At 41.1% G+C, this 12126-nt stretch overlaps 1 protein-coding gene across 8 annotated transcripts in view; it reads right to left on the bottom strand.

Moving 5' to 3' along the window:
* Positions 1–12126, bottom strand: part of JADE3 (jade family PHD finger 3) — a 138039-nt gene that overhangs the window by 85139 nt on the left and 40774 nt on the right. Inside the window, exon 1 of one of the 8 annotated variants that reach the window (XM_058714784.1) lies at positions 6529–7162. The exons of the other annotated variants lie outside the window; for them this stretch is intronic. The gene's annotated coding sequence lies outside the window, so the exon portion shown is untranslated. Of the gene's footprint in view, positions 1–6528; positions 7163–12126 lie in introns of those variants that run through there. 8 annotated transcript variants of the gene reach the window in all.

Below are 12126 nucleotides of genomic sequence, written 5' to 3'. Positions count from 1 at the left end.
TAGGAGTTGTATTCCACTTACCAGACGCAAGGTAATTGGCCTGTGAGTCCCCAGTGGGGATATTAGGTCTCTCCAGCTACATCTCAAATTTCTAGGTCAGATCTGAGCACCCTCTTCCCATGTTCCATTTGCACACTGCAAACAGGCCATCACACCCAGGATTCCTGAATGTTGTTTAATGCAAGAGACAAAAGGGCGTCTGATCATTATTATCAGCATGGGCTGGGGTGGGGGGTGGGGGGGGCTTGATTTTATCCTCATTTCTTCTGCTTTTCCTGCCCCAGAGTTGCAGCCAGCTGGCTAGACTCTCTGGGTTTCTTTTCGGTCAGAGCAGGAGAAGCCTCAGAAGCAGGATTCCTAACCCTGTGTGTGTGGCTGGAGTGGTGAGGCAATTACCCTCCATCTGCCTGGGCAGCCGCAATAAGACCCTGCAAGGAGGCGCAGGTGCTGTGACTAACTGGCACACTCCCAGGCTACAGTCAACACCACGTGCTCAGAACAGAGGCTCAATTTTAATCCTTCTGAGACACCATTTCAGGAATCAGCCAATACACAGACATGTAATCAATGTAATGCTTTTGTGTGCTTGCATGGGTCTTGAGCTGGCAAATTTTCCACATTAAAATTTTTACAATTTTCTGCACAGAAATTCTTAGAATTACCCAAGGCAAGTATAAATGCAATCTTTTTTTTTTAATGGTTAATGTTATTTCGTGAGAAACACTGAATACATAATTTCAGCTCCAACGGTCAGAAGATCCTGTGCTTTCAAGTTTACTGTTAGAAATGCAAAATAGGGACAGCAAAACTCCATCATCCCACCTCTGTTCCCTCAGTACAGGATGTTTTCCTCTTTCAAAGGTCTTTTTTTTTTTTTTAAATAAGATTTTTCATCCAGTGTGTTTTAAATAACTGATTTTCTCTATTTCCCCAAGCAGATCATTGCATGGTCTAATTAAGTTGTCCCTTAGGAAACATCATCCCTGACATGCAGAGACAAAACAATGGTGGCAGATTGTGGAAACAGGAATACTTCATTTCTACCCATTGAAAAACTATAAAAAATCAAAAGTGCCAAAATTACTCCTAAGCTATTCATATGCAGTGATTTGAAATATCAGTAATTCACAGGAGACTGGTAAAAAGTTCTTAGCTTATTTACTGTTTTTCCCAGGTTCTGAATTCAGAATCCCATATTCTGTCTTCAACAGCTGACAGCATTACAACCCCTAAAACAGGTTCAGAAGGTTCTGTTGCATATGGTATAAGTGATGCCCTATTTTTTGCATGGACCTGTCTCAGAAGTAAAGCCGAGAAGGAACTGAGTCTCACAGGTTCACTCTTACAGGGCTCATCAAGTAATTCGATAAAGATGTGATGAAAGAACTTGGGCTGGAATTTGGGGCACCTGGGTGTTCGCTCAAATTTCTAGTCCGTTACACCATACCATTTTTATTACAGTGGCTTTGTAGTAAATTTTAATCTAGTAAAACAAACTCTCCTCACAAAATTTCCTGATGATTCTTGGGCATTTGTTCTTTCCAAAATGCAAATCTGATCATGATACTCCTTAGTGTAAAACCCTTCCATTGTTCCCCAGTGCTCACAGATTTCCTTGTAGGCCCTCGTAGGGCTATAATTTAGTGGAGTGGGGAGTACAAGTTTAGGGCCAAAGCTGACTGCTCAAAAGGAGAGGAGAGTCCGTGATGCCACCAGAGAGCCCCTTTCCCTGCCCCGGTTCCTCATCAGGCTCACTCTTTCCTTTAAGTAAGTGCTGAACAAATATTTAACAACAGTTTTGCAAGGGTGCTAAATCAGGGTCCCCAAGACCACCTCCAACTTCTGTTATTTGCTAGGAGGACTCACAGAACCCAGTATATAATCACACTCTTGGCTATAATTTACTACAGTGAAAGGACACAAAGCAAAATCAGCAAAGGGCAAATGCACACTGGATGAAATACAAGGGAGATCAGGCACAAGCTTTTAAGAGTCCTCTCCCGGTGGAGTTACACAAGGATGCACTTAATCTCCCTAGCAACGAGTTGTGACAACACATGTGAAATGCTGTCCACTAAGGAAGCTCAGTAGGGCCTCAGTACCCAGGGTTTTTAATTTTTTTTTTCATGTTTATTTATTTTTGAGAGAGGGAGACACAGAATCTGAAGTAGGCTCCAGGCTCTGAGCTGTCAGCACAGAGCCTGATGCAGGGCTTGAACCCACGAACTGTGAGATCATGACCTAAGCCAAAATCAGATGCTTAACTGACTGAGCCACCCAGTGTGCCCAGGGTTTCGATTGGAGGCTGGTCACATATGCACCCTCTGACTGGCAAATACACACATTCCAGACTCCAAGAAGGAAAGCAGGTGTTCAGCAGAAATCACATTGTTTGTATAAACAGTGCAGGCACAATTTGGGGCCACAATGAGTTCTGGGAATGATGGGAACCCTCCTGAAAATCAAGTTCCCAGATGCCCACCAAGGGACAACCTTGTAAGCAGGCCTTTCAAAGCCAGATCTGCTAGGGTACTTTGTTGCACAGATGCCAATCATTAGCCTGGGCAGGTACCAACAAATCCTGTCCAGACCTTGACCGGGGGGGGGGGGGGGGACAAAATCATGAGAGTTCTCTGGTCAAGATACTATGGGAACAGGAATGGAGAAATCCCTACCCTCTCCCAGTGGCAAAAAGGGGGCAATGAGGACTGCTTTCTGGGAGAGGCAATGACTGAGCCAGGTCTGGACACATGACAAATACTGTGGTGTGTCTATATTTAAAACCCAACCAGGAGGGTGATCTTGGCTAGTTAATTAACTAAACTGTATCTTAGGAAATGAGTTGCCCACATGGACCAAGGCTATTAATCACTTTGATTCCCTGCTTAAACTGTATGGCTTCCAAACCTCTCGCAAGCCATGTGGCCTTGCCCTGCAACACTACTTCGCCAGCCCCACCTGTGCCTCTCTACCCCTTCACTCTCTGTGATCTAACTATCCTGGCCTCATTTCAGTGCCTGGAATATGCTTCTATTTCCAAGGTTCTGTACATACTATTCACCCCCCTACCCGGCCATATTGTTCGTCATTGCCCTACCTACTTCACACATCTACTCCTCACGTTAGGTTTCAATCCAAACACCACCTCCTCAGGGCAGCCTTCGCTCACCTGCCCCAGAGTACATCAGAAACTCTGTCATTTACTTTCCTGCACCAGTAACTTTTCCTCTATCACTGTGAGCACATCAAAGTCCATTTTTTACACTTATACACTTCAAGAAGGCAGAGACTGTGCCTGTGTTGTTCAATTGATAACCTCTGAGCCTAACATGATACCTATCACATAGTGGGCACTCAGTAAACGTATGAAAGAGGAATGAATGAGGGCTCACTCTCAGTCCATGTGGTCTGGGTGAGGGCACCTCTGTCCCTCCCTCTTTAACAAATACACACCTTCTGGGTCTAAGGCACATGACCAAGGCTGTACCAACAAGCGATCCAAGGGTTTTGACAGAAGCACTGGGAAAGAGGCATTGTATATGCTGCAGACAGCCCGCCTGAGGGTGAAACTAACTCAGAGGAAAGCAAAGGTGAGAGAAGGAGATTCAGGGCTATGATGAGCGTGAGGATATAGCCATTCCTAAAGGCTATTCTTTTGCCAGTGAACTTTTTGTTTCTTAGGTTAACTCTGAGTTGGGTTTCTGACATGTCACTAAGAATCCTAACACAAAAATAATAACTGAAATCAGACATGCAGTTGATCCCAAAGAACAACAGAAAGACCATCAGCAAGGCTCACTTGAGCTACTAGCCTAGGGAATCTTCACAGTTCCTTAAACTACCAACAAGTTTGGGATGCCTGGGTGGCCCAGCTGGTTGAGTATGTGCCTTTGGCTTAGGTCATGACCTCAGTTTGTGAGTTCAAGCCCTGCATGGGGCTTGCTGCTGTCAGCACACAGCCCGCTTTGGGTCTTCTGTTCCCCCTCCCTCTCCAACCTGCTCCCACTTGCACACTCTCTCTCAAAAATAAATAAAACATTAAAAAACTAAAACAAACAAACAAAAACCACCCAAAACTATGAACAAGTTTGGTTCTGGTGGTGCAGGGTGGGAAAAGACACCCTGACTGGGGAGTAGAGCACAGGCATCCTGGGTAGTCATAGTCCTAAAAACCGCCTTGTTCCTCTCCTCTGGGCTAAAAAATGATTTCCAGCTATGACAGCAGAATCACTTCCTCTCATCTAAGAAAGCTTACAGAAACCAGACCTCCCAACAGACTGGATAGAGACAAAAATCTCCCTTATTTTCAGAGGCATGGAGTATAATCATTATAAATAAAGTGTGAATCTCACTGCAAACTGAATTCTAGACCAAATTAATAAAGCATTAGTTGGATAAGCATTTGAAAAAGAAACAGTCACTACCAGCTAGCTCAGGTTCTTCAAAATCACAACACACTCAACTTACTCTAGACTCCTTTCTGTTCCAGTCACTTGACTGATTTATTGAGATAAATATTTGTAAGTACAGTGTATATGGAGGTAGCTCACAAAGGCCATCAGGATTTTCCAGTTGGTAAGATGAAGAATGTAGGCTGCAGACAGACCTGAAAGGTGTCTTGTGGTGGGACACAGAGCTACCTATGCCTTTGGCCCTGTGCTGATCAAAACTCTGATCAGTAATGTACATGAACCTATGGTTACTGATCTACGAGGGGTAACACTGATTACAGGGGAGGATTCAAAAGCTAATATGATTAAAAAAAAACAGGATGAAATTTAACTAGAACGTATGTAAAGCCAATGTAATTTTAAAAACCTTATTTCCTCTTTTTTTTAAGAGAGGGAGAGTGGGGAGCACAGCGAGGGGGGGAGAGAGAGAATCTTTTTTTTTTTTTTTTTAATTTTTTTTTTTCAACATTTTTTATTTTATTTTTGGGACAGAGAGAGACAGAGCATGAACGGGGGAGGGGCAGAGAGAGAGGGAGACACAGAATCGGAAACAGGCTCCAGGCTCCGAGCCATCAGCCCAGAGCCTGACGCGGGGCTCGAACTCACGGACCCCGAGATCGTGACCTGGCTGAAGTCGGACGCTTAACCGACTGCGCCACCCAGGCGCCCCGAGAGAATCTTTTTTAAAGTTTATTTATTTTTGAGAGAGTGTGTGCATGCAAGCATGCAAGAGGGGCAGAGACAGAGAGGGAGAGAGAGAATCCCAAGCTGTGAGCGCAGAGCCTGATGCGGGGCTTGATCCATTAACAGTGAGATATGATCCTGAGCCAAAATCAAGAGTTGGACACTTAACCAACTGAACCACCCAGGCACCCTGAGAGAAAGAGAATCTTAAGCAGGCTCCACGCTCAGCATGGAGCCTGATGTGGAGCTCAATCCCACGACCCTGGGATCGTGACCTGAGCTGAAATCACAAGTCTGACGCTCAACTGACTGAGCCACCCAGGCGTCCCTAAAAGCCCTATTTCCTAAATGTAGGATGCCAGCAAATACCACACAGGGTGATGCAGTTATACAATTTGGGCTAAATTTGGAAATATACCATCTACCTCAGTTGGCTAACAAGTAACAACCAAGTTTCTGTGTATTACAGAGAAACAACAACTAACAAAAGTGAATCCAGAGAAGAGAACCAAGATTAGAAAAAGGTTTGGGAATCATGTCACACAAATGACAGTTGAAAGGGTGAGGATGTAAATTGGTACAGCCATTTTGGATAGCAAAGACAGAATCCTATAAAACTGAAAATATCTATACCTTGTGACCCAGCAATCCCATTTCTAGGTACATATACTGGAGAAATGCTCACAAACTTACATCACCAATATAAAATTATTGATAAAAGAAAAATTCAGGAAGTATTTAGGCTTCTGTCAATAGGAGAGTGGCCAGACAGAATAAGGTCAATTCACACTCTGGGATACTTTGCAGCAGCTAAAAACAATGATATAGGTCTAGTTATCAACCAGGATGGGCTAAGTTTGCCAAAGTAACAAAAGGAATCTAAAATATGAGGGGCTTAACAAAACCCAAGTCTATTTATTCCTCATGCTACATGTTTAAAGTGAGCCTGCAGAAAAGCTAAATGTAGTTATTCTCAGACCCGGGCTGAAAAAGGCCCCATCTCTATTTGCCAAGGGCATGAAATCTCTTAAAATTTGCATTTGGAAGTATACCCATTACTTTTGTTGACGTTTCATTGACCAAGTTAGCAAGTCACAAACCAAGTTAGCAAGTTAGCAAGTCACATGGCCACACCGAACTTCAAATGGGGCAGGAATTACAATCCCACCTTATGCCCAGAAGGCAGACAGACAAAAATACTATGTTACATAGAATGACTAATATAATATATAGTATGGAAAGATTATACAAATATATACAAATAACATGGAAAGAGTAATACAAAATAAATGAAAAGGTTTAAGACATTTTGCTGTGTGAACACATTCATAATATCACCATTTATGTAAATTAAAACAGATCTAAAACAAATCTATATGTTGTTTATACATACCTATATATGCATGACACTGAGGAAGGAGGAGGATGACACTGGAAGAGATGATCAAAGGGAAATAATTATTTCTGTAATGTTTTAATGTCTCTATTTAAGAAAAAAATACGATAAAATCTTAATTGTTGATAATTGTGGTTGGTGGAGAGTTGAGTGTTCATTATATTATTGTTTGAATCTTTCCATTGCATTAGAATCCTTGAAATAAGAAGCTGTTGAAAAGAACCAGGAATATTTTGGCCTGAGAAGACCACAGGTGGGAAACAGGGGGATGGCAAGTAGGAAAATAGATGGCTTTAATGATTTTGGACAAAGGAGATCTGCTCTGTGTGGCTACGAAGGGGAGAGCTGGTTACAATGGTGAGAGTTCCTAGGAGGCAGATCTTGGCTTGGGAATAAAGAACAACTTATCATGGAAAGAGGACTGAGTAGCTTCAAAAATGTATGGAGGAAAAATACATACTCTTTGTTGGGGAGGGGTAAGTGATCAAGAGTCAGCCTGACTGACAGAATATTGTGGAGAGGATTCCAGCATTGGGAAGGTATCTGGATTTGGTGATCTCCATGGTCCTTCCACTTCTCAGATTCCATCAACCTGGGACCAGAACCTCCCAGTTTAGAGCTCACAGGCTCTGGAAAATGCAGCAAAATTTTCCCAAGACAAGCTTTAAAAAATAATGCAACAATCTGAATTCAGTAGAGCATTTAATGGTGTTACCCAGGAATATTTCACAATCAATAAGGATTAATTCATTTAATTGGGCCTGAAAATTAATATAGGCAAGGGGTTACAAAAATTATTCTGGCCTTGAATAAAGCTACCTTTAACTCTCATGCCTGGTCAACCTTATGCACATAATTAAATCAGTATTATTTGTTGAACTGTTGCCTATTTAATCACTGCTTCTGTGACTTATCAGTTGTTCTCCCAGTACCAAAGTCAAATTACTCCCACAGCTAAAGAGATCTCCACAGAAACATTCCACTGAAATAAATATTACTTGGTAAAATCAAAGAGTAAGAATAACGAGTGTTTTCTTTTTAACTAGCTGCTTTGGCTACTGCCAAAGAAAAAACAAAAGTCTTAGCAGTGGAAAACGAGTATCATTGACCTGTCCTTGTGCGGGGAGGGTCAGTCTGGCATAAAAACAGTGGGGTCAGAACTCAGGCAGCTCCCTGTGGCTGCCTTGCTCCCAGTCCAAGAAGGTAAGAAATTTCAGTGGTAGTAAATGAGACAACATAATGTACCTGAGGATTTTCTTTCCAAAAGGTAACGTTATCTTTTGTACCAACAAGTTTTTATCTGTACATGGTGAATATATGCCCAGAAGATTATAAACTGAGTAGCCTTTACATGCCTGGAATCTGGTGGCTCTGAATAAGACACCAGGGAAGCCCACTGTGGTTTTTAAGGAATGTGTTTCCACCATAAAAATATTGAAAGCATGCTGCAACAAAAAAACCATGTGCTTTCTGTCCATGTATTTTTGCCCACTTAGGATTTCCTACCTGCAGCGATTCTGTACCACGTAACTAACAATAGGAAATACTTTCATAAAAGTATTGTTATTTAGTAGTTTCTTCCTATTAAATTTCAAGATTAACAAACCAAACCAAACCAAACCAAACCACAGCTCAAAAGGTTCTTATATATTCCCAAATTAATGAGTTAGTGTGGTTTGAATACTACCTTCTTTCTAGACCCATATTCCTGGCTGTGCTGGAGCTTCATGTGGCCCGCCCCACAACCCCCAGAAATATGGCATGAAAGAAAAATCCGTAATATGTTGGAAAAGCAGCTGGCTAGACCACCACAATGCCTTGCAGAGACTCAGGTCTGGCCCTAATCTATCAGCAAAAGCTGATTACTCACCCACCACCTCCCTAGCCTAGCTTCTCCATCCGTCAAGTGCAAGCACTTACATCCTAAGATGCCACAGGGAAGTGTATTTATCCTTGGAAGACAGTGTCTGGTGATAAAATGCAAGACTATAATGCTAGGAAGGAGTGTGGCTGGCGGAAACCAGAGACAAACAGGGGAGGAAGGAGGAGAAAGGGCTTGATGAATGAAATCCTGGGGGCAAAGGTTACTGGAAAACAGCAGGACAGAAGTAAGAGAATGTGACAGAGAGGCAGGGCCAAGGAAAACAACGAGGTCAATGATATGCTATATGAGGACAAAGAACTGTGCTTCCGGGTGAGATTACCACATATGCCTTCAGAAAAGTGGCTTTGGTTTTCAGGCCTTATGTATTCTGCCCAATAACGCAGCTCCTCTGCTTACCCTTAGAAACTTGTCTACTTAATTATACCAAAAGCCACATGTCTAAAACTATTATTTCAGAGATATAAACACTTTGGGGAAGAAGGGAACCAATCCAAAACATCACTTACAATAGCAGTTAAGACTTGTGGCTCCAGGTAAGATGGAATAAACATACTCAATTTTCTGTCCACTGAATGCAACTATAAAATTTGTAGAGAATGTGGCAGCTATTAGAGAACTCATTAAAGTATATATCAGCAGGTAGATCAGGGAAGAATACCAGAATGCAAAGTACAACTGAACTAGTGATGGTTTTACCACTTTTTTAACCTCCAGTACTCTCTGGCCTGAACCCAACACAACAAAACTTAAAAGTGAGTGAACACTGTGGTTAGAGCACATGTTCTGATGCAAGGTGTTTTTTTTTTTTTTTTTTTTTTTTTTTTTGAAACAGGAACTACTATAACTCAGAGAAACTAGGGGGAAATCCCCTGGGTTTTTTTTTTCTCCTTTTCCTCTCTTCTCCATGCCCAGAAAATCTCATGGTAGAGGCTGCAGCAATGAAATTAACTGGCAAAGGAAGGCCTAGGACTTAAAACTCTCAAGGGAAAGGAAACTTACATTCCATTCAGTAGAGTTATAGCTCCAAAAGGGCAAAACCAAATCCCATTGTTTTTTTTTCTCACTTTCTCTCTTTGTCTGCCTGCCCCTTGTGTTCCAGAGGCTGTGCATCATGAAAGTAGGTGGTTTCTGACTGGAGGACCAAAAAGGAAAGCTCTAGGAAACCAGAAAGTACCATGAAAATAACAAAGAGAGAAGAGCTCAGGAAAGCAAACCCATAAAGCTGCTTATGAACAATTCGGATCACCCCCACCCACACATATGTGGACTTGATCCTAATTATCATGTCAAAGACTTTGAGAACTTAGCTAACAGAGGAACACTCAGGTCCCAGATTGACCAGTGGGTGTCACACACGGTACAGATATGAATAGCACTGCAAAGGACCTGAATTCTAACACTGGAACTACAGTCTACAGAAAGGGAGTTGGAATTTGCACCCTGAACCTAACCAGGTCAACTGACTGCTGAAACAAATACATCAACATTCTCCATTGGAATGAAACAAGATCCAGAATCTAATAACATAATCTTCAAAATGTCCAGGATAAAACCCCCAATTACTTGCTATACAAAGGACCACAAAAATGCCAACTCACATGGGAAAAGACAATCAATAGATGCTAACAATGAGATGTAACAAATGCTGAAATTATCTAACAAGTATGTTAAAGCAGCTATTATAAAAAATGCTCAAATAAGCAATCACCAAACTTGAACACTCGTGAAAAGCAAGTTAAAATACAAAGTACTGGCAAAGCAAAGAGAAGATATAAAGGATAATCAAATTGAAACTTTAGAAATGAAAAATTAAAAAAACCAAAATAAAAAATTCGCTGGGAGGACACAATAGGAGAATGGAGGAGGCAGTGAACTTGAGATAGGTAATGAAATTAGCCAATCTAAATAATAGAAAAAAGATGGTGGTGGGGTGAGGAAACCTCAGGGACCTGCAGGATAACAATAAAGGATCTAACATTTGTGTAATTGGAATCCAATACAGAGAAGAAAATGAGTGTGATGCTGGAAAAATATTTGAAGAAAAAATAGCTGAGAATTGCCAAGAAACTGACAGAACACTAAACATAACACAAAGAAATCCACATGTAGACACATCATAATCAAACTGCTGAAAACTAAAGACAAAGAACTGACGAAATAGATAATTCAACACTAACAGAGAGTTTAACACCCATTCTTGATAATGGAACAACTAGGAAGAAAATCGGCAAGAATGTAGAAAACTTACACAACACTACCGAAAAATTGAGCTGGCATTTACAAAATACTCCTACCAAGATGAACAACATACGTATATGTTTTTCAGGTATACATGGAATATTCTCCAGGAATTGCTGGTGGGACTATAAAATGGTTCAACCACCTTGGAAAACAGTTGGTCAATGTTAAGCAGAAATTTAGTATACAACCCAGCAATTCTACTCCTAGGAATATACCCCAAATAAAAGAAAATACGTCTAACACAAGGGCATGTACATGATTGTTCACACCAGCATTACTCATGAGAACCCAAAACTAGAAATACCCCAAATGTCCATCCACAGCGAATAATCATAATGTGGTATATACGTATAATGTAATATTATTCAACAAAAAAAAGGAATGAATTATTGATACATGGCACAACCATGGATGAACCTCAAAAACATTATGCTACATGAAAGCCAGACACAGAAGACCATATAGTATATGATTTTATTTACATGAAGTATCCACAAAAGGCAAATCTAGAGAGAAAGAAAGTAGATTAGTGGTTGCCTAGGCCTGCAGGGAGGGGTTGGAGCGATGGCAAATGGGCACAAAGAATTCTCCTGGAGTGATGGAAATACTCTAAAACTGGATTATGAAGATGGTTACAGAACTTGGTAAATTTACTAAAAAGCACTGAATTGTATATTTAAACATGTGAATTTTGTTGTATGTAAATTATACCTTAATAAAATGGTCATTTTAAGAATTTTTTAAGTTTATTTTATTTTATTTATTTTTAGAGAGAGGGAGAGCTCCTGCACGTGTATCAGGTGGGGAAACGGGGGAGGGGCAGAGAGGGAGGGAGAAAGAATCCCAGGCAGGCTCCCTGCTGACAGCACAGCACTGGGCAGGGTGGGGCAGCTCAAACTCAGGAACTGTGAGATCATGACATGACCTGGGCAGAAATCAAGAGTCACACGCTTAACCAACTAAGCCACCCTGGTGGCCCAAGAACGTTATATAAATGAAATCATACAGTATATAAACTTTTGAGATTGGCTTTTTTTTTTCATTCAGCACAATGCTCCTGGGATCCATCCAAGTTGTTCCACGTATCAGTAGTTCATTCTTTTTATTCCACTATATGTATGTACCACAGTACGTCTAACCATTCACCCACCGAAAGCTATGGGGGTTGTTTCCAGTTTGGGGTTATTACAAATAAAGCTGCTATGAACATTCCTGAATAGGTTTTTGTGTGGAAAGGATACTCTGAAGAGAGTGAAAAGATTCTCTCAGACTAGAATGGACTCATTTCCAGGCTATATAAATAACTTTAATAAATTAATCAGAAGACAGACAACTCAACAGAAAAATGGCAGAAGTCTCAAACAGGTTCTTTACAAGTAGATATTCAACCAGAAATAAACTATGAAAAGATGTTCAACACTATTAGTTATCAGGGAAATACAAATTAAAATAACAATTAGGGGGCGCCT

This window comes from Neofelis nebulosa, chromosome X, assembly GCF_028018385.1.
Source record: "Neofelis nebulosa isolate mNeoNeb1 chromosome X, mNeoNeb1.pri, whole genome shotgun sequence".
Classification (NCBI taxonomy): Eukaryota; Metazoa; Chordata; class Mammalia; order Carnivora; family Felidae; genus Neofelis; species Neofelis nebulosa.
This window is presented reverse-complemented; position numbering and strand designations above follow the sequence as displayed.